We start from the raw sequence: 19,646 nt of genomic DNA, 5'->3' as shown, positions 1-19,646 counted from the left end.
GAAAACCATTTTTCATGCCAATGGACCTCAAAAGAAAGCTGGGGTAGCAATTCTCATATCAGACAGATTGGATTTTAAACTAAAGACTATAGTTAGAGATGCAGAAGGGCACTACATTATTCTTAAAGGATGTATCCAACAAGTGGATATGACAATTATAAATATCTATGCCCTCAACAGGGGAGCAGCAAGATACACAAGCCAACTCTTAACCAGAATAAAGAGACATATGGATAAAAATACGTTAAGAGTAGGGGACCTCAACACTCCACTATCAGAAATAGACAGAGCACCCATGCAGAAAATCGACAAATAAACAAGGGTTTTGAATGCCATACTCAATGAGTTGGACGTCATAGATATATATATAGAACACCACACCCCAGAACCAAAGAATACTCATTCTATTCTAATGCCCATGGAACATTCCCAAGAATAGACCATGTTCTGGGACACAAAACAGGTCTCAACCGATACCAAAAGACTGAAATTATTCCCTGCATATTCTCAGACCACAACGCTTTGAAATTGGAACTCAACCACAAGGAAAAATTTGGAAGAAACTCAAACACTTGGAGACTAAGAACCATCCTGCTCAGGAATGACTCGATAAACCAGGAAATCAAAAATCAAATTAAACAATTTATGGAGACCAATGAGAATGAAAATACAACAGTCCAAAACCTATGGGATACTGCAAAGGCAGTCCTAAGGGGGAAATACATAGCCATCCAAGCCTCACTCAAAAGAATAGAAAAATCTAAAATGCAGTTTTGATATTCTCACCTCAAGAAGCTGGAACAGCAACAGAGGGACAGGCCTAATCCACGCACGAGGAAGCAGTTGACCAAAATTAGAGCTGAAATCAATCAAGCAGAAACCAGAAGTACAGTAGAGCAGATCAACAGGACTAGAAGCTGGTTCTTTGAGAGAATCAATAAAATTGACAGACCACTGGCAAGACTTATCCAAAAGAAAAGAGAAAGGACCCAGATTATTAAAATTATGAATGAAAAAGGAGAGGTCACGACGAACACCATTGAAATTGGAAGGATTATTAGAAATTTTTATCAACAGCTATATGCCAATAAACTAAGCAATCTGGAAGAGATGGAATCCTTCCTGGAAACCTATAAACTACCAAGATTGAAAAAGGAAGAAATTGATTTCTTAAACAGGCCAATTAATTATGAAGAAATTGAGTCAGTGATAAACAACCTTCCAAATAAAACAAAACTCGGCCCGGATGGTTTTCCTGGGGAATTCTACCAAACATTCAAAGAAGAAATAATACCTATTCTCCTAAAGCTATTTCAAAAAATAGAAACAGAAGGAAAGCTACCAAACTCATTCTATGAGGCCAATATTACCTTCATCACCAAACCAGGCAAATACCCCATCAAAAAGGAGAATTACAGGCCGATTTCCCTAATGAATATGGACGCCAAAATCCTCAACAAGATCCTTGCTAATAGAATCCAACAGTACATTAAAAGGATTATCCATCACGATCAAGTGGGATTCATACCTGGGATGCAAGCGTGGTTCAATATTCGCAAATCAATCAGCGTGATACATCATATCAACAAGAAAAGACTCAGGAACCATATGATCCTCTCAATCGATGCCGAAAAAGCATTTGACAAAATACAGCATCCTTTCCTGATTAAAACCCTTCAGAGTGTAGGAATAGAGGGTACATTCCTCAATCTCATAAAAACCATCTATGAAAAGCCTACAGCAAATGTCATTCTCAATGGGGAAAAGCTGGAAGCTTTTCCTTTAAGATCAGGAACACGACAAGGATGCCCACTCTCGCCTTTTATTCTACATAGTACTAGAAGTCCTTGTAACAGCAATCAGACAACAAAAAGGGATCAAAGGTATTCAAATCGGCAAAGAAGAAGTCAAAATGTCTCTCTTCGCAGATGACATGATACTCTATATGGAAAACCCAAAAGAAGCCACTCCCAAACTATTAGAAGTTATAGAGCAATTCAGTAATGTGGCGGGATACAAAATCAATGCTCAGAAATCAGTTGCATTTCTATACACGAATAACGAGACCGAAGAAAGAGAAATTAGGGAATCCATCCCATTTACAATAGCACCAAAAACCATACGTTACCTTGGAATTAACTTAACCAGAGACGTAAAGGACCTATATTCTAGAAACTATAAATCACTCTTGAAAGACATTGAGGAAGACATAAAAAGATGGAAAGATATTCCATGCTCATGGATCAGAAGAATTAACATAGTTAAAATGTCCATGCTACCCAGAGCAATCTACACTTTCAATGCTATCCCGATCAAAATACCAAGGACATTTTTCAAAGAACTGGAACAAACAGTCCTTAAATTTGTATGGAAACAGAAAAGGCCCCGAATCTCCAAGGAACTGTTGAAAAGGAAAAACAAAGCTGGGGGCATCACAATGCCGGATTTCGAGCTGTACTACAAAGCTGTGATCACAAAGACAGCATGGTACTGGCACAAAAACAGACACATAGACCAATGGAACAGAATAGAGAACCCAGAAATGGACCCTCGGCTCTTTGGGCAACTAATCTTTGATAAAGCAGGAAAAAACATCCGGTGGGAAAAAGACAGTCTCTTCAATAAATGGTGCTGGGAAAATTGGACAGCTACATGCAAAAGAATGAAACTTGACCACTCTCTCACACCATACACAAAAATAAACTCCAAATGGATGAAAGACCTCGATGTGAGACAGGAATCCATCAAAATTCTAGAGGAGAACATAGGCAGCAACCTCTACGACATCGGCCAAAGCAACCTTTTTCATGACACATCCCCAAAGGCAAGAGAAACAAAAGATAAAATGAATTTATGGGACTTCATCAAGATTAAAAGTTTCTGCACAGCCAAGGAAACAGTCAGAAAAACTAAGAGGCAGCCCACGGAATGGGAGAAGATATTTGCAAATGACACTACAGATAAAGGACTGGTATCCAAGATCTACAAAGAACTTCTCAAACTCAATACACGAGAAACAAATAAACAAATCAAAAAATGGGCAGAAGATATGAACAGACACTTTTCCAATGAAGACATACAAATGGCTAACAGACACATGAAAAAATGTTCAAAATCATTAGCCATCAGGGAAATTCAAATCAAAACCACACTAAGATACCACCTTACGCCAGTTAGAATGGCAAAATTTGACAAGGCAAGAAACAACAATTGTTGGAGAGGATGTGGAGAAAGGGGATCCCTCCTACATTGTTGGTGGGAATGAAAGTTGGTACAGCCATTCTGGAAAACAGTGTGGAGATCCCTTAAAAAGTTAAAAATTGAGCTACCCTATGATCCAGCCATTGCACTACTGGGTATTTACCCCAAAGATACAGACGTAGTGAAGAGAAGGGCCATATGCACCCCAATGTTCATAGCAGCATTGTCCACAATAGCTAAATCGTGGAAGGAACCGAGATGCCCTTCAACAGATGACTGGATTAAGAAGTTGTGGTCCATATATACAATGGAATATTACTCAGCTATCAGAAAAAACGAGTTCTCAAGATTTGCTGCAACATGGACGGCACTGGAGGAGATAATGCTAAGTGAAATAAGTTAAGCAGAGAAAGACAATTATCATATGATTTCTCTCATCTATGGAACATAAGAACGAGGAAGATCGGTAGGGGAAGAAAGGGATAAAGAAAGGGGGGGTAATCAGAAGGGGGAATGAAACATGAGAAACTATGGACTATGAGAAACAAACTGAGGGCTTAGAGGGGAGGGGGTGGGGGAATGGGATAAACTGATGATGGGTAGTAAGGAGGGCACGTATTGCATGGTGCACTGGGTGTTATACGCACCTAATGAATCATCGAACTTTACATCGGAAACCAGGGATGTACTGTATGGTGACTAACGTAATATAATAAAAAAACATTAAAAAAAAAAAGAAACCAGGGATGTACTGTATGGTGACTAACATGATATAATAAAAAAACATTAAAAAAAAAAGATTCTCTCAATTCTCTATTTCCAGGAATTTTTTAAGAAAAAAAAGATTTTGATCCCTCTCAAAAAACAAAACAAAACAAAACAAAACAAAACCATCAGGTAGGAACAAATCTTTGAGGAAGTCTTTCAGATTATATTCACACTTTTGTTTTCAGACTACTCATCTCTTAAACATTAATGCAAATGATATTAACCACATTGTCCAGCTAAGAATGCACTAAAAACAATCAATTCTGCATTAACTTGAACCCATTTACTTAAGCACTGTAACCAGAAATCTTTTGAATGATATACCCTTCCCCAATATTTTTTTTTAAAGATTTTATTTATTTGACAGAGAGAGAGACAGCCAGCGAGAGAGGGAACACAAGCAGGAGGGGTTGGGGGAGGAAGAAGCAGGCTCCCAGAGGAGGAGCCTGATATGGGGCTCAATCCCAGAACACCGGGATCACGCCCTGAGCCAAAGGCAGATGCTTAAGGACTGAGCCACCCAGGCGCCCCACCCTTCCCCAATATTCTACAAACCTGCTCCATTCGGAGTTAGACCTTAGAGTAGATACTCCTTGACCTCCCCCAAGACCTCAAGAATAACACCTGTCCGAACTGGCATGTGGGCTATCTCCACCAGTGGATTCATAATTTGGGAGTGCATTTTCAGTGCTCCCTACCCTGAGTCAATGGTTATACTGAAGAGGCTGGGAACCCCATACATTTACCTATTTCTCTCTGACCTCCTGCTCTGACTATATAATTAATGTTGGGGCTCTTATGACTTATTTTCTAGAGTTATCCCTAATTGGACTGACCCCTATTTGTCTCAGTCATTTTTACCTCCACCCTATTTTATTTATCAAAAGAGTATTTACCAAAGAAAAAAAAGAAAAAAAAAAGTCCAACTTAAAAGAAGAAAAAAAAAATCACAGCTAAATGTGGGTTTAAAGCTGAAGAGACTTGAGATTGAAAAACTGCCAGTTCTTACTGCTCACTTACTCACATGAGGGTTTACAGCTCCTGAAATCATGCCAGGACTTTGAAAATGAAAGCTTGCAGTTAGAAAACGATGGCTCATGACAGCAAAGATCAGTCATGTGATAGGCCAAGCGTTTTCCGTCATTGCCTTCCTCAATCAGACAGGGCTCAGAAACAGAGGTTAATCGGTCAGATAGCATCCACAGAGGCTGAGGGCAGCAGAATCAGACTGCAGCAATTAATCATTTAATTGCTTTCTGATTCACTTTAAATGTCTTTTAAAAAGATATTAAAGAAAAACATTATTGAAAGGACATTTTAGACTATTTAATAAAGATCCAATATACCCTTCGTGAACCAGAAAATAAATGGATCTCTGGCCCAACTCTGCTCAATGTTTTTTTGGGCAAAATTTACTTATATAGAAGAAGGGGTGACAGAGTCTCTGCTCCAGGCAGGAGAAAAAGCATGTATAATGTACTTAGGAAAGAAAGCATAGGTGTAAATAAAAATAGGGTTTTCGTTCATTTGGCTGCTTATTTTTTTGGCTAAAGAGTAGGATGTGTGACCAAGGTTATAGGAAAGCCTAGATTTTAGAGGGCGTTGAATGTCAAAATAAAAGAGCCTGGACTTAATCTATTAAGCAATGGGAGCCACTGAAGGTTTTTGAGGAGAGAAAACAGTATGAGTAGGGAATAGCATGAACTATGGGGTCCATCAGCCTGGGTTATAATTCTAACTTTGGCTCTCATTAGCTAATATAAGCACATTATCACCCTTCTGGAGCCTCTCAAGCTATACAGTGGAAGTGATAATACCATTTCCACAGTTACTGCAAAATTAGAAAAAATATATGTAACACACCCACCCCAGGGCTAGGTGCAGAAAAAAGTACCTATTAAACAGTGTTAGCTGTTACTACTGCTGTGCTCTCAGTAGGAAGGTCAAAAGGGAAGAGATGGGTGGAGGGAGACCAGAGAGGTCCACGTAAGAGATACAGGGACTGGACTGGATAGAGTTCAGGTAAGGGGAATGGCAAAGAGAAAATGAGATAGAAACCGAAGGACACTACAAAGGTAGAATCCATGGAAACAGAAACTAAGAAAGATTAACTTCCTCAAAGCCATTTGACAATGACTGGACATGACCATGGCGCAGCTACAGAGACTCTGCAAAGTCCTGAGATAAGTATCACACAAGTCAGAGAGACTCAAACTGCTATGAAAATCTAAAATAAATAATAAACACAAATAAATGCCTAACACTGAACTTGGATTTCTAGAATGACTAGAGGAATAACCAAAGCCATATTGCTTGCTTCAGTGATCTCATCTTAATTCTTAATCATAAAGAGCTTCCCTGAGGACAATTTTCAAATCCACAGGCCTAGATGATTTGGGCCATGACATTACCTAGCATTGTACACTAGGCAGTGTCCTCTTTCCGCACACCTTCACCATGGCTCACCTCTTCATGTCACCTCTACTACAGAAGTCCCCACCATTTCCTCAGGCACTTCCTAGTAGCTTCCTTGTTGTCACTCATGTTATGATCTTCTCAGCACAGATAACTGCTGATGCTCACCTCTGGCTGCAAATGCCTTCCCCACGACTCGCCTACTTGAATAACAGGTAGAGAAATACCTGGCATTTCAGAACAGCAGAGCAGCACCTAATATCTCACCGCACCCGACATTTTCATTATGCATTGTGTTAGAAGTTTCTTCAGGAAGCGGCCTTAGTAATTTTTCACCACTCTGCTCTGTGGGGATTAATATTACTTTCTTATATATATGAGCCACAGCCCCTTGTCCAGCACAAGCTTCTGTCCTCACCTGGGTCATTGTGGGTTTCAGCCGTGTCAGCTCCATATAATTCACAAAGGAATCAACCCACAGATATTTTCCAGCCACATTTGTGCCTGCGAGGACACACAAGGGAAACTTTACAGCTTATATAAATGGACTTTAATATTGCAGTATACCTTTTGGGATGTATGTTTAATTTGTTAGAACATATAGAAAAGCTGACAAGCCATTTTGCAGCTTTCAGGAAGCTTCTCCTTTGCACAGGCTGCCCTAAAGAAAGACAGGACTGCACTGTCTCCCCACTCACCACTCTCTTGCTCTCCCTACAGGATCCCTCCCACCTGAGCTCACTCCTGAGTACACAGAAGTCCCCGTTAGAAGATGATGTAGGATTTGTTTTCCTCTATCACTTTCTTCTTCCTTCACTAAGGTTTTTTCTTTAACATCTCTGAGAAATACTGAATATGATTTCATTTCATTTTATCATTAATTTCAGGACAAATGTCATACTGACTTATTTCTGTTTAATGACATAGTACTTCCTTGCGACCTGACTGGCTCCAGAATAATAAAATTCAAAATATGGTGTTTTGTAGGTAAAAATATTTTATGCTTTATAAAGAGAAGCAGAACTTGGGGAGAGACTTGATGACACTATGAGGTCAAAAGTTTTTAGAAGTCAACTCATCACAAATAGGAAAGTGTTCCTTTTGGATTCTTCACAATATTCTTAATTTCAGGGGCACTTGGCACAGGGCACTAAATAGGCCCTTCAAAGAGCTGATTCTCTGATAGTGTGCAAATATTTCTCTTTATCCAAGGTACTCTTGGCTCAGAATAGAGACTGATATTTATGGTTAAAGTTTGTACTTTTTCTTATCTCTGTATACCATAGCAATATAAATGATAAACACCCACTATTTATTTAGTGCTACTATTTTTATTTTTTTAAAGATTTTATTTATTTATTTGACAGAGAGAGAGAGCCAGCGAGAGGGGGAACACAAGCAGGGGGAGTGGGAGAGGAAGAAGCAGGCTCCCAGCAGAGGAGCCCGATGTGGGGCTCGATCCCAGGACTCCGGGATCACGCCCTGAGCCGAAGGCAGACGCTTAACGATTGTGCCACCCAGGCGCCCCTACTATTTCTATTTTACTCCTTTGTCACCACTTTGTGAGATAAAACGTTATTTTTACAGATGAAGAAACTGAGCCTTAGAAAGGCTAACTTATCCAGGGCCAGACAGGCAGTAAATGGGAAAGTCAGAACTCGAATTTGGGTCTCTTTTATACCAGAGCTAGTGTTAGAAGTCATTTTAATTCACGGGAATGATGGTACTTACAAATGACATTCTAGGAGCACCAATTCCAGCTTGATATCCAGGATAAAGAAAGAAAAAAGCCTCAGTACTTACTGAATATATGACTTACTAAGTAATACTCTGTATTACTTACTGACTCCATACACACTTATGAGCATGTAATGACCTTAACCATCTCAGGAAAAAGTACATCAACTCTGTGATATTTATTGACTTTTTACTCTATAAAAGGCACACAGCTAATTAATCACTAAGTGGGGGAAGTTGTTGAGAAGAATAAGATGTGGTCCATTTCTTGGTGTACCTACCATCTAGTTGGGCAGATAAGCCCTAAATACATGCTATGTGTATATTTAGATAATACCAAAAAAAGCAGTGCAAAGCTGGATGAGATTCATTACCAAATTAACAATACAGAGCAAAAGTGCTAAGGTGAGCCAGGTGAGGGAGAATTCTCTCCAACCAGTAGGAGTCAGGTAAGACTAGATCAGAGAAATGGGGCTTGAGGTGGGAACTGACGGATGGGGTAAGACTTGGTGAGGTTGGAGATTGCTGAAAAGTGGAAGGGGCATCCAGAAGAAGTGAGAAGGAATCCCTGGAGTAGGAAAGAGGTTTCCTTGGCTCCACAGTCTTTTGTCATTCACCACAAGGTGCTTGATTAGAATACAGTGTGAACCCAGATAGTTAAAGCACAATGATACATTATTACAGGCTGAATTGTGTCCTCTTAAAATTCATGTGCTGAAAGTAATCCCCAGTGTGACTGTATTTGGAAATAGGACCTTTAAAGACGTGAGCTGAATTAAATAAGGTCTTAAGGCAGGCCCCTAATCCTATAGGACTAGTTTGTTTGTTTGTTTGTTTGTTTGTTTGTTTTAGGACTGGTGTCCTTATAAGAAGAGATGCTCAAGTGTAAAGAGCACGTGAAGACACAGTAAGAAGGCAGCCACCTACAAGCTAAGGAAAGAGGCTTCACGAGAAAGCAAACCTTCCAACACCTTGATCTTGGACTTCCAGCCTCCAGAACCGCGAGAGAATAAACTTCTGTTGTTATTTTGTTACGGCAGCCCTAGGAGACTAATGCACACACCTTCCGCTATTTCACATATAATTTCCCTGCCCTGGCTGGACCTGCCACCCCTGTCCTATGCTACCCTTGATACTAACTGTCTTAGAGAGTTTGAACCGGGAGTAGCAGATTTCTAAAGAGGGCAGCTATTCCATTTTGTTATCGTGAACTCTGTTGGAATACTTGGACCTCTGAAATCAGCTGAAAGTGATCTAAGGCAGTGCACTTCAAATTCCCTATAGTGAAGGACCAATTATCCCCCATTCCTTTGCTAACAGATACATGATCCTACTATACATGTCAGGTAGGCAGCAGCTGTAAGAAACTCATCACACAAATTTAACAATACCCTGTTCAAAAATGTCCCCTGATCAGGTGCATGGAAGTTGCAGCCAAGTAGCAATGTGCTGATAAGTTCAACACCCAGTTTTTAGGGGTGGGAGGAGTCCTGATTTGTAGCATTTGTGCATTTTTGTGATAAAAATACCTTCCGCAAGGCTGATTTCAAGTTACCAACATGAAGTCACTGAGCCACAAAGGTGGAAAGAAATGCCCACACCAGCTCTCTCCAGCCAGTAACCACCCACCTCCAGTACATCACTGAGCAATGTCTGATTACTATAAAGTTTCAAAATACTGTCATATCTGTACATTTGCAGAAGGCAAATGACATTTTGTGTAACACTAATCTAAATGCTTTAAGTGTAAGAGTCCCCAAAGAGGTCCTCCAAAAGTTCATTAGCTTACTATTTTATCAGGATAAATTCCAGACCCACAAAAGTCCTAAGAAAAGATTTTCAGAAAGGGCCTATTTACCCACAGTTAGCTATGAAAAAAATGGCAGGAGTTCAGCTCTTGCCTTCTTTTCCTCTTTTCTTCTTCCCTCCATCTAGAAATATTATCTCAAAGACCTCCCTATCTCCTTGTTGATTTTTTTCCATTCTCTTGATCTCCCTTGCCTAAAGGATGCTCTTCCCTGACCTTTGCCTCTCTTCAACATCACAGTCAACTCACATTTCCAACGGTCCACTCTCTTCCAGAACTTGGTTTTATTGTGGGGATGGGATCCTAGGCTTTGTTACACAGAGCAATGAGAGGATAAACCCACTCAATAACTCAAGGGTAAAACCCAAAGCAGCCAGCAAATTTAAAGAGCCCACAGGATTAAAGGCAAATAATGCAAAGTTACATTAGCCCTCTTTATCCTCACTTTCCCAGAACCAATTCAGCTTTGTTCTTTTCTTTTCTTTTTTTTTGTTTCCAAACCCAGAGCGAGCCATTAGTAAAATATTCAAAGCCTGTGGCATACAAGAAAGGGATAAACAGTGATTGGAGTGGGAGTGACCAGCCCTGAAGTCCAGACAAGAGGTAATTAGGGCTGACCTTGGGAGGTGGCCATGAGAATAGAAACAAAAACACAGATACAAGTCATAAAGCCATATTTTGAAGTAAAATCAACAAGATTGGACCACTGATTAGAGATGGAACAGCAAGGGCAAGGGAGGAAAATGGCGCAAGCTTTTAAATACGGACTGCAGCCAGATGAGTCATTCTGGAGCTCACTTCCAACTGAGTTACTCAAATGAGGAAAAAGCTTTTGATGGCTCCAAGCCCATGGCACACAGAATAAAGTCTAAATTCCCATATAAGGACTGCCACAATTTTGCACCAAGTTATCAGCAAGTTTGGACTCATTCATTCAACATTCATTGAACAGCTAGTATGTATTATGCTGGATCAGGGAATCAAAATGCGGAAAAATGCACAATTCTTGACTTTAAGGAGTTCAGGCCATAAAAGGGGGAACCTTCAAATAAATTAATACACATGCATACGCTCAAGCTCTGTTCACAATGTCCTCTTCATCTGAAATCCCTGTTTTAAAAAAGATTTTATTTATTTATTTGAGAGAAAGACAGCATGAGCGGAGGGAGGAGCAGAGGGACAAGCAGCTCTGAGTGGGCAGCCCAACAGGGCTCGATCCTAGGATGCTGAGATCATGACCTGAGCTGAGGTCAGCCGTTTAACCGACTGAGCTACCCAGGCACCCCTGAAACCCGTTTTGTTTACTGAGTTCCTACTATATACCAGAGACTGCTTTGGGCCCTAGAGAGTCAGTCAAGTTATTTCTATCCATTTTCCAACCAGATATATAGATATATTGATTCGGGATTGTCTGCATAGAGACCTGAGGCCACAGGGAACCTCAAAGGGGAAAGACTGAAGAACAAGAAGAGAACGAACATCAGACTCTCAGAGTAATGCTTCTATTTCAAGGACTGGGAAAGAGAAGAGCCAGAGTGGCCAGAGGAGTAACCAGAGAGGGGGAAAAAAAAACAAATGAGTCACAGAAGCTGGGATTGGAGAGTTTCAAGAATAAAGGAGAATCAGAACTGTATTCAATAAAGCAAAGGCTAAGGGAGAGAAGACTGAGAAAGGTGCCACGTGGCCACTTATTTCAGGTGATAGATGGCAAAGATTAATGAACTGGCTAAGGGAAAGAAGTTTGTAGAGAAGGATTGATTAAAGATGCACAACAGAGCAAGGGGGTGCTTTACAAAGACTCTGGAGCAGGAATTGGGAGGGTACGGAATTCATGGGCACAAGTGGAAGGGATGGCTTTGAAGAAAAGAGAGACACTTCTTTCCCAGATAAATATGCAGAGACACAGAGTAAAGGGAGGTTAGAGAGGCCCCAGGGTGGGTGGGGTTTGGAGTTAGATAATCCTATGTTGAATTCCAGTTCTGCCATTTACTTTCCGGCAAGTTGCTCAAGCTCTTTGATCCTGAGTTTTTTCATACTTAAGATGGATATAGTAATGGCTTTCTCATATGTTTGTTGTGAGCATATATTGAAAAAATAAATATGCCACCAGTTTCCCCCTTACCTTACTAGTATAAGGTACATAAGCGATCACATACATAAATCCTACCGGCCTTTGTCCCTATCTGCTCACACAGAACTGTAGCCCTCTGCAAAGTACTCTTGGAAAAAAGGTGCTCATAAGCAAGCCCACCTTGCTGAACTCCAGTGGGTCAGCCAAGCCTCTGCTGTCGTCAAACTGCTACAGCTGAGGTCCTGGAACAAATATGATGCTAAATCCAAACACACTGCCTTGTACGGCAGAGTTTTGCTGAAGCAGCCTTTTTGGTTTTTACTTACAGTCTTCCTCCAACCTACCCTTCACCTGTCTCAGCCAGGGCCTGGATCAAAACCTGAGTGACAGGTGCAATGCAAACCTAGCATTATTCTTCCTCTCACACAACCAGCTTTGAGTCAGGCTCAGGGAGCTCTCTATCCTTCATATGAACACATTTTTGTTGACCCAGCCCATTAATTTGTAACACACCTCCTGATATGTATCAGTCCCAGTCTAAGTTAGGATAGAACCAGGCATACAGAAGGGTCTCACTAAAAGTTAGTTCCTTTCTCCCTTAATCCAGCACCATGCTTTTATTTATACTTCTGACTTGGGATGTTCCTTCTTGCATCCTCAGTCACATTTGGGTTTGACACAAGTGCACATTTGGGATTGACACAGGTGCACTGTATGTGGTAAGCTGCTATATGTTTAGTAATCAGCTCTCTGGAAAAAAAGCATGATTTTGTAGGGTTTGCCAGTTTCCATGGTGTAAACACTCCCACCATGGCCAATTTCAATCTACCAACATGACATCAACCACCTTGCAAAATTCCTGAAAATCAGTTCTCCCAAGCTGGTATGAGTTATCTCCAGCACACCACTTGATAGGTTATTGGAAGTCTTGGCTAGCTGCATACTGAATCAGCTCTAAGTTTCGTCCATTGAATTAAGTTTCATGCATGCCCAGTTACTGCTCTGTAAAGACCACATCCACCCCAGCTGCACTGCAGTTCATGAGGATGTACCACAAAGGCATCAAGTCTCATTTAGAGATCTTCACTATTTTCATGTGGTTTTGGGAAAGGATTGTACTTAAATGGCATTTTGGCATTTTGAGGGAAACAGACACACCCTGACGGGTGAAATCTCAGGGATGATCAGTGAACAAAAACACTGTCACCAAGTAAGTAAACAGTGACAAGTTTATAAGATGCTGTTGGCAGTAGCTGGATTTCTCAGTGCTGAACACTTGAGTTGGGCATGGTGGGAGCGGCTGGTTAGCCATTTGTCAGGCAAAGTCAAAACAGCCCTCCAGCTACAGCACAGACGGCAGACTGCAGCTCGTCAGCATTTTATTTATGACTCCTAATTAGCAAGCAAAAAAGGAGGGAAGAAGTTCCCAGCTTGGGATATACATACTTATACACATATATTTTGCTCAGAAATTATCTTTGTCAAAATAATTTAAATCCCCACAACCCTGAGAGGGAAATATTGTAATTTACATTTTATAGACAAGCAACTCCACCCTAAAAGGTAAGTGTAATTATCCTAATTTTACCAATGAAGATTCGGAGAAGTCAAGTGATTTTTCCATGGTAACTCAGCTAGAATGTGGTAGAGCTAGGACTAACAATCTTCAGACACTAATGCCAAGGCTCTTTCTATCGCATCATGGTTGGCTTTTATCTGGCATATTAGTAACAGTCCTCTGACTTGGGTTAAAAGAGAGCTGACTACCAAACTCATTACATTTGTGAGTAAACTTCTTGTTCTTATAGTTAGAACTAATTCTTTGGAGGGAGGGGAGTTATTGAATGAGTAAGGAACATAGGATGACTAAGTGAATGAGGTCAACTCCCTGACTGCTTTTGAAGAATCTGGGGTCTTGCTTTGTGACTGACAGAGTCTAATCAGGCATAGGACAGGAAAAAAGAGCAGACGCCCATAGCTCATGAGTTTGAAGTGACTCTGCTCTGTGGAGGAGTCCTTGAGTGTTTGTGAGGTAAAGGAAGCATCAGAAGCACGAACAGGCCTGGTGAACATAAACAAAGCACATTGCTTACATCAACCATCTATTTACAGATAGCATTAGAAAGAGTTGCAAACTATTACTTCTGAGCACTGATTTGACAAAAACAAAAAAACAAACACCCCCCCCCATGGATATTTATATAATATAGGGAAAAATTTCTTATTGACTTAAGTCATTTTTATTACAGGCTTATTTTGTTTTTAATTCCTGTGAAACCCAAAGGATAAAGTGTGTCTATTTATTCTCAAGGGGTCCATGCCTCACTAAAGAATGAACTGGAAGACAGAAACTTCCAAGCTCTCTGAGGAGGTGTGGTCAGCATTATGGCGGTCACTGGTATTTCTGGTTCTTCCCCCTTAGTGGCACATGGAAGGATGGCATTTCTCCATTCCCTTGAGGTTAAGCATAGCCATGTAACTTACTTTGGCCAATGAAATATGATCGGATGTAACGTGTGTCACTTCTGAGTGGAGGAGTTAGTTAAGAGTCAGTGCACAATTATCCATGCTCACCTCCTCTGCAGCCGCTATTGTGGCAGCACACACTGTGAGGACAGGCCACCTGCCGCTGGGTCTCAGAGCCACTCCGTCAAGCAGAATCTCCACCGAGTTTTGGAAGCTGTTGTTATCCCAGCATAACTTTACCTATCCTAATAGGAGAGAAGAATAGTTTGGTGGATAAGGAGGTTAACCAGGAGAAAAAGTGAAAAGAAGCCAAAGGCTAAAGAGTCCTGGACATTTTGAATTCTACTGGAAACCTGGGACTCTGAGCGCTGGAAAACTCGGTATCTAGGCTGCTATTCTTCCTGAATTGAGCAAAAGGAGGTAGAAGTTGAAAAGCTGAATGGATCTGTACCCTCAGGTTTCTAAACGGATGACTGGAAAAGATCTAGATTCCTAAGGACCAAATACAAAATCTCCTGAGCTGAATATGGAATTGAGAATGAGTCAAATCAACTTAACAAGTATCTACTGAAGGCCTACTCCTTGTAAACCCTGTGTTCAACATCGTAGGAGATGCTTAAGAGTACAGAAGCCCCTTCCTTCTTTCAAGGAACTTACAATCTAATGAGTGAGCTCAAACTTAACATCAGTTAACATCAAATAATGAAAGTTTTAAATAAAAGCCTCACAGGATAAATGTGTTCCCACAAAGTAGTGAAATTAGTGACCAAATTCACCATATATAGAAATCCCTATCAATGACCTAAAGGGACTCAATGACCATCAAAAACTTTACCATAGTTTGTATACTGCTTCATCCTCACATTCACAGTCAATATATTCCTGTCAGAGCCTTGTGGTTGACACTGGCCACAAGCAGAAGAGATGGAGAGGATGTTCAGGCTTTCAAAGCAAATAGTGGAAGAAGAAAGAGTTCCTCAAGTTCTTGGTGGCTCAACTAGAAATATTCAAAAGCAAAAAAGCTGCGTTGTAGGGACTGCCTTGTTTTGCTGCATGCCCTCAGTGTAACAGTAAAAGACCAGAGGAAGGCCAAGGCCAAGAAATGCAGCAGCTATCTGGCTATCATATTCATGTGCCCCACCCGGCCCCCACCCCTGCTCCAGATGGCTCGGCTATAACAAGTAGGAATGCTGCCAACTCACTGGGCAACAGGTAAGGAGCTCACTGCTACATATGTCATGGCACCTAGAGGCAGCACTTGAGAATCTGTCTTTGAATTAAAATATAAGTTTGAGATCTTTTTTTTTTTAAAGATTTTATTTATTTATTCGACAGAGATAGAGACAGCCAGCGAGAGAGGGAACACAAGCAGGGGGAGTGGGAGAGGAAGAAGCAGGCTCACAGCGGAGGAGCCTGATGTGGGGCTTGATCCCACAACGCCAGGATCACGCCCTGAGCCAAAGGCAGACGCTTAACCGCTGTGCCACCCAGGCGCCCCTAAGTTTGAGATCTTATTAAAGAAAAGTTGATACTAAGGAGACTACTATCTCATCCACTTCCCTCCCGAGCCTGGCCCCAACAAACCTGTGCTGTACAAAATTACATGACATCAGGGTTAAGATGAAGGTCTGTTCCTCTTTCTCCAAGTCTCTGGAATCATTGAAGGTTGAGGGTAAATTACCACCCCTAAGTGGGTTCTTCAAGCTGTATGACTGAATGCCTGTAAAGAAGTAAGAGGTGAAGAGTTCATTTCTTACTAGAATTTGAGCAACCCACCAGGTAGCAGCATCAGTAAGTCTGAGAGAACACTGTTGCTTTTTCCTTTGTATAAAGAAAGGGCAAAATGGCAAAGTCAGTGCCATCTACATCCACAGACCTTCTGAAGGGAAGAGCAATGCCCACTGTCCAGGCTGGGGAGCACTGTGGGCAGGACTTTAATAAAGGTTACTCAAGAACTGCCAATCATAAACTGGGAGGTGGTCTGGCCTCCAAAGGTCTGTCTAGAAAGAGACTAGGTAATTATGTGATTAATTGAGCCAATGTGTCTCTCCCATACTCTCTTCTCTTTCTGGAAATTGAATGGGTAATACAGGGAAGATAGTCATTGAGTTGTTAGTGGGAACAGAAGCTGAAAAAATGTATACAGAGAGCACATGCCATGTTGGAAAGCTATGGGACAGAGGGTATGAGAGTGCCAAAGTCAAGCCTAAGCTGAAGAAATGAGCTAAAGAAGAGGTACACAAAGCTGAAAGGTAGGCCAAATTGGTGGCAACAGTTGAGGTGGACACAGAGGCCAAGTCAACTATGATGGATAGGGAGGGGGCAGGAACTCCCAAGGCTGAGCTGTGCTGGACCTCCCAGTTCTAGCTTCCTCATGGCCTCCTGAAGACTAGTTTCCCATGAGACTCCTGTCTCCTGTTTCCTGCCAATAAACCCCATCAGCAAAGTTGGCTTGGCGTGTCCCAGCTCTTGTCAAATTGCCTAAAACACATACAGAGGGCCAGGTTCTACAGACACCTAGATACTGGCCAGTCTAGACCAGTCCTGATGCTCCTTCACCCATGTCACCAGATGTTTTTCATCCTAGGCATTTGATGCATAGCATGTCAGGTTATATTGTTACTTATTGGTATAGGTTTTGATGCTGTCTCAACAGCTATTTGTGCTGCGGAATATTTTTAGCATGAGATGGGGGAGGTGCTAGAAGAGCAGTTGGTGAAGAAGAGAACTGTCCTAGGTGGGGATGGTGTTACATTCTCCATGCTGTGTTAAGTGTTTTGCACACATATATGCTCAAAAAAAAAAAAAAAAGGTTGATGATGGCATGTCAATCTCACCTCCCTGTGCTTATAAAAGACAAGTACAGGCAATTGAAAATGAGGTCTCAGGGGGATCTCTGGCAATTGAAACTCTTTCTCCTTCAGGGAGTAAACCAGAGAACACATAAGGGTATGCATGTGGTCCCCACAGGAAGATATCACATAGGGCAGAAGATTTCAGGAAAAGAAAGGGGGGGGCTTTTCAAATCCATTTAAAACAATCCATGCAGCTGTTTCCTGAACTCTCCGGAAGAACTGAGATGCAAAATGCCATATCTCCTCTCCATCCCCCCTCCCTAGCAAACTGGCTTTCAGGTGACGCAATGATGAGACCTCTGCGGTGAGCTGTCTGGAGGGATGCTGCCAGCCAACAGAGCATGGGGTGCTGCCACCTCTTGGATATTTGTAGCCAAAGCAAGTCTCTGTCCCAGAAAGGATGTATTTCAGTGATATTATGAAATGTTAACGGGCAATCTGTTCTGAAATAATTGCTCAGTGTGTTGGCCTCCTTTTCCATTTTAGAATTTCAAAGGCATTGCAGGCGGAAAACAGTGCCAGCCTGTTAGTGGTACCTACACTGATTAAATCTAGCCCATCACAACCACAGCTACACAAAAGCTCTTTTTCTCAATTAATAAAATGCAATTAATGGCATCATTGAAAAACTCCTGACACTTCAATTTAGAGCTACTTAGAGCTTTAATTTAGAACTATGTGCAAATTTTAGGATATGCATTTTTTAGCTGACATGATGAACAGCACCTAATTTCTGGGATACTCCCAAGTTTCTGCAGGGAAAAAAGAATGTTTACTAGAAACATACGCAACAATGACAGCTTCTTTCCCTTTCTTCCTTACACACGCACACACACACACTCACACATGTGAAACCCAGTTCAGTTCCAGTTATGCAGTGGCCACACCATCTCCCTCGCCTGTGGGAAACCTAATACATCCACAATGGAAATATCTAGGGTACTCTGAACTAGGATACAAATTCTAAGGCCTTTATTGCATGATGGTCCTTTTGAAATATTTATATTGATCAGCCCAGTTCCTGAGAGAAAATAGATTGTTTCTCTTATTCTCCCAGGTATAGGTCACTTGAGCAGTTGGGTTGTCATTTTTTTAATCTCCCCATTTCCCTAAGGACAGTGAGAGGATGATTTAAACGGCAACATTAGCTGCTTTAGGGTAGATTTTCAAAGCTACACCAGGGGAGTTAAAAGCGCAAATCCTGTTATTGTTACAGGATTAATGCACAGAAGTCCCAGAATACCGCTTTGGAAATGTAGCCAAGGAATATTATTTTAATGTACTGTACGTTATTTTTAGACTCAGCTATAGCCCAATTATCAGCTGGTGTATCAAAAATGAGACAAGACAGATAGCTGTCTTTAATCCAAAATTCTAATGAGGTTTTTGGTGTTTGTATTTTCTCACCACTTAGAAGTCTGGATATTTGGAGGAAAAAAGTAAAAGACAGAAACTATAGCAGCTACCTCCTACCTACTTTGTTGCTATAGAGGCTGCTACTTAGAGTACTGATTCTATAGAATATTTTAGTGTTTTTTTTTCCCCCTAGGAGAGGCAGGAGTATGAAAGGAGGTATTGAATCATGGGGACCTCTTGACCACACTATAAAAAGCTGCAAATCAACCACAGCATACTAATGATTTCAAAGCAGCAAGTCAGGGTTCCTGCCATCACTCATTTCTATTTCTGTTTTTACACATCTTAGACTGTTGTTCAAAAATAACTATCTGCAAAAGGTCTTCCAGTTGGAGTAACTTTGCTTCCAAGTTGCCCTGTGGGCATCAACCAACATTTATTGATTCTCCAGACGCCTGCTGTTGGGTTTTATTAAACTGAGCTTGTCTTTCCTTTTGGCCTCTGAGTAATTGCATAGATCGGAGAGGACTACATCACTGTCTCTAGGCTACAACTAGTCTGTTAGATGATGGCCCCCAGAAGAACTCCTGCCTTTCTGTTAGTCAAGAAATACTCTACACTAACTTTCAAATCCCAGAGTATCTTCCATTATCTCAAAAGGTATTGTATCTTTCTAAAAAGTTCAAGCATGCTTGCACAGATTTGTTTCTATGTGAGGCAAGGTGATGGGGTGTATCCCCACTTCAATAAACTCTGGGAGTTCACTACGTCAGTAGTTCACTATGTCAGTAAGGAGAGTTTCACTTGGAACGCTCCCTGTCTTTGGCTGCAAAGGACTTGTAGACCCCAGACCCACTTCAGCAAACAAAATAGGACTCCTTTTGCATCATCAGTGCCGACCTTGTTTTTTGGAGTTTTCAGGAGGATTAAATGAGCAACATTCTAAGAAGCACTTAGCAAAGTGCCTGGC

At 41.2% G+C, this 19,646-nt stretch overlaps 1 long non-coding RNA gene across 2 annotated transcripts in view; it reads right to left on the bottom strand.

Annotated features, from left to right (window-relative positions):
- Nucleotides 1-19,646, bottom strand: part of LOC103671148 — a 239,846-nt gene that overhangs the window by 67,083 nt on the left and 153,117 nt on the right. For both annotated transcript variants that reach the window (XR_570730.2, XR_570731.2), the window contains exons 4-5: nt 16,050-16,185; nt 14,574-14,710 (exon numbers count right to left, since the gene is read on the bottom strand). This is a non-coding gene — a long non-coding RNA (uncharacterized LOC103671148). The remainder of the gene's footprint in view (nt 1-14,573; nt 14,711-16,049; nt 16,186-19,646) is intronic.

Source organism: Ursus maritimus, unplaced genomic scaffold (genome assembly GCF_017311325.1).
Source record: "Ursus maritimus isolate PB19 unplaced genomic scaffold, ASM1731132v1 scaffold_11, whole genome shotgun sequence".
NCBI classification, from domain to species: domain Eukaryota; kingdom Metazoa; phylum Chordata; class Mammalia; order Carnivora; family Ursidae; genus Ursus; species Ursus maritimus.
The sequence above is the reverse complement of the archived record's forward strand: the minus strand, read 5'-3'. Positions and strand labels throughout refer to the sequence as shown.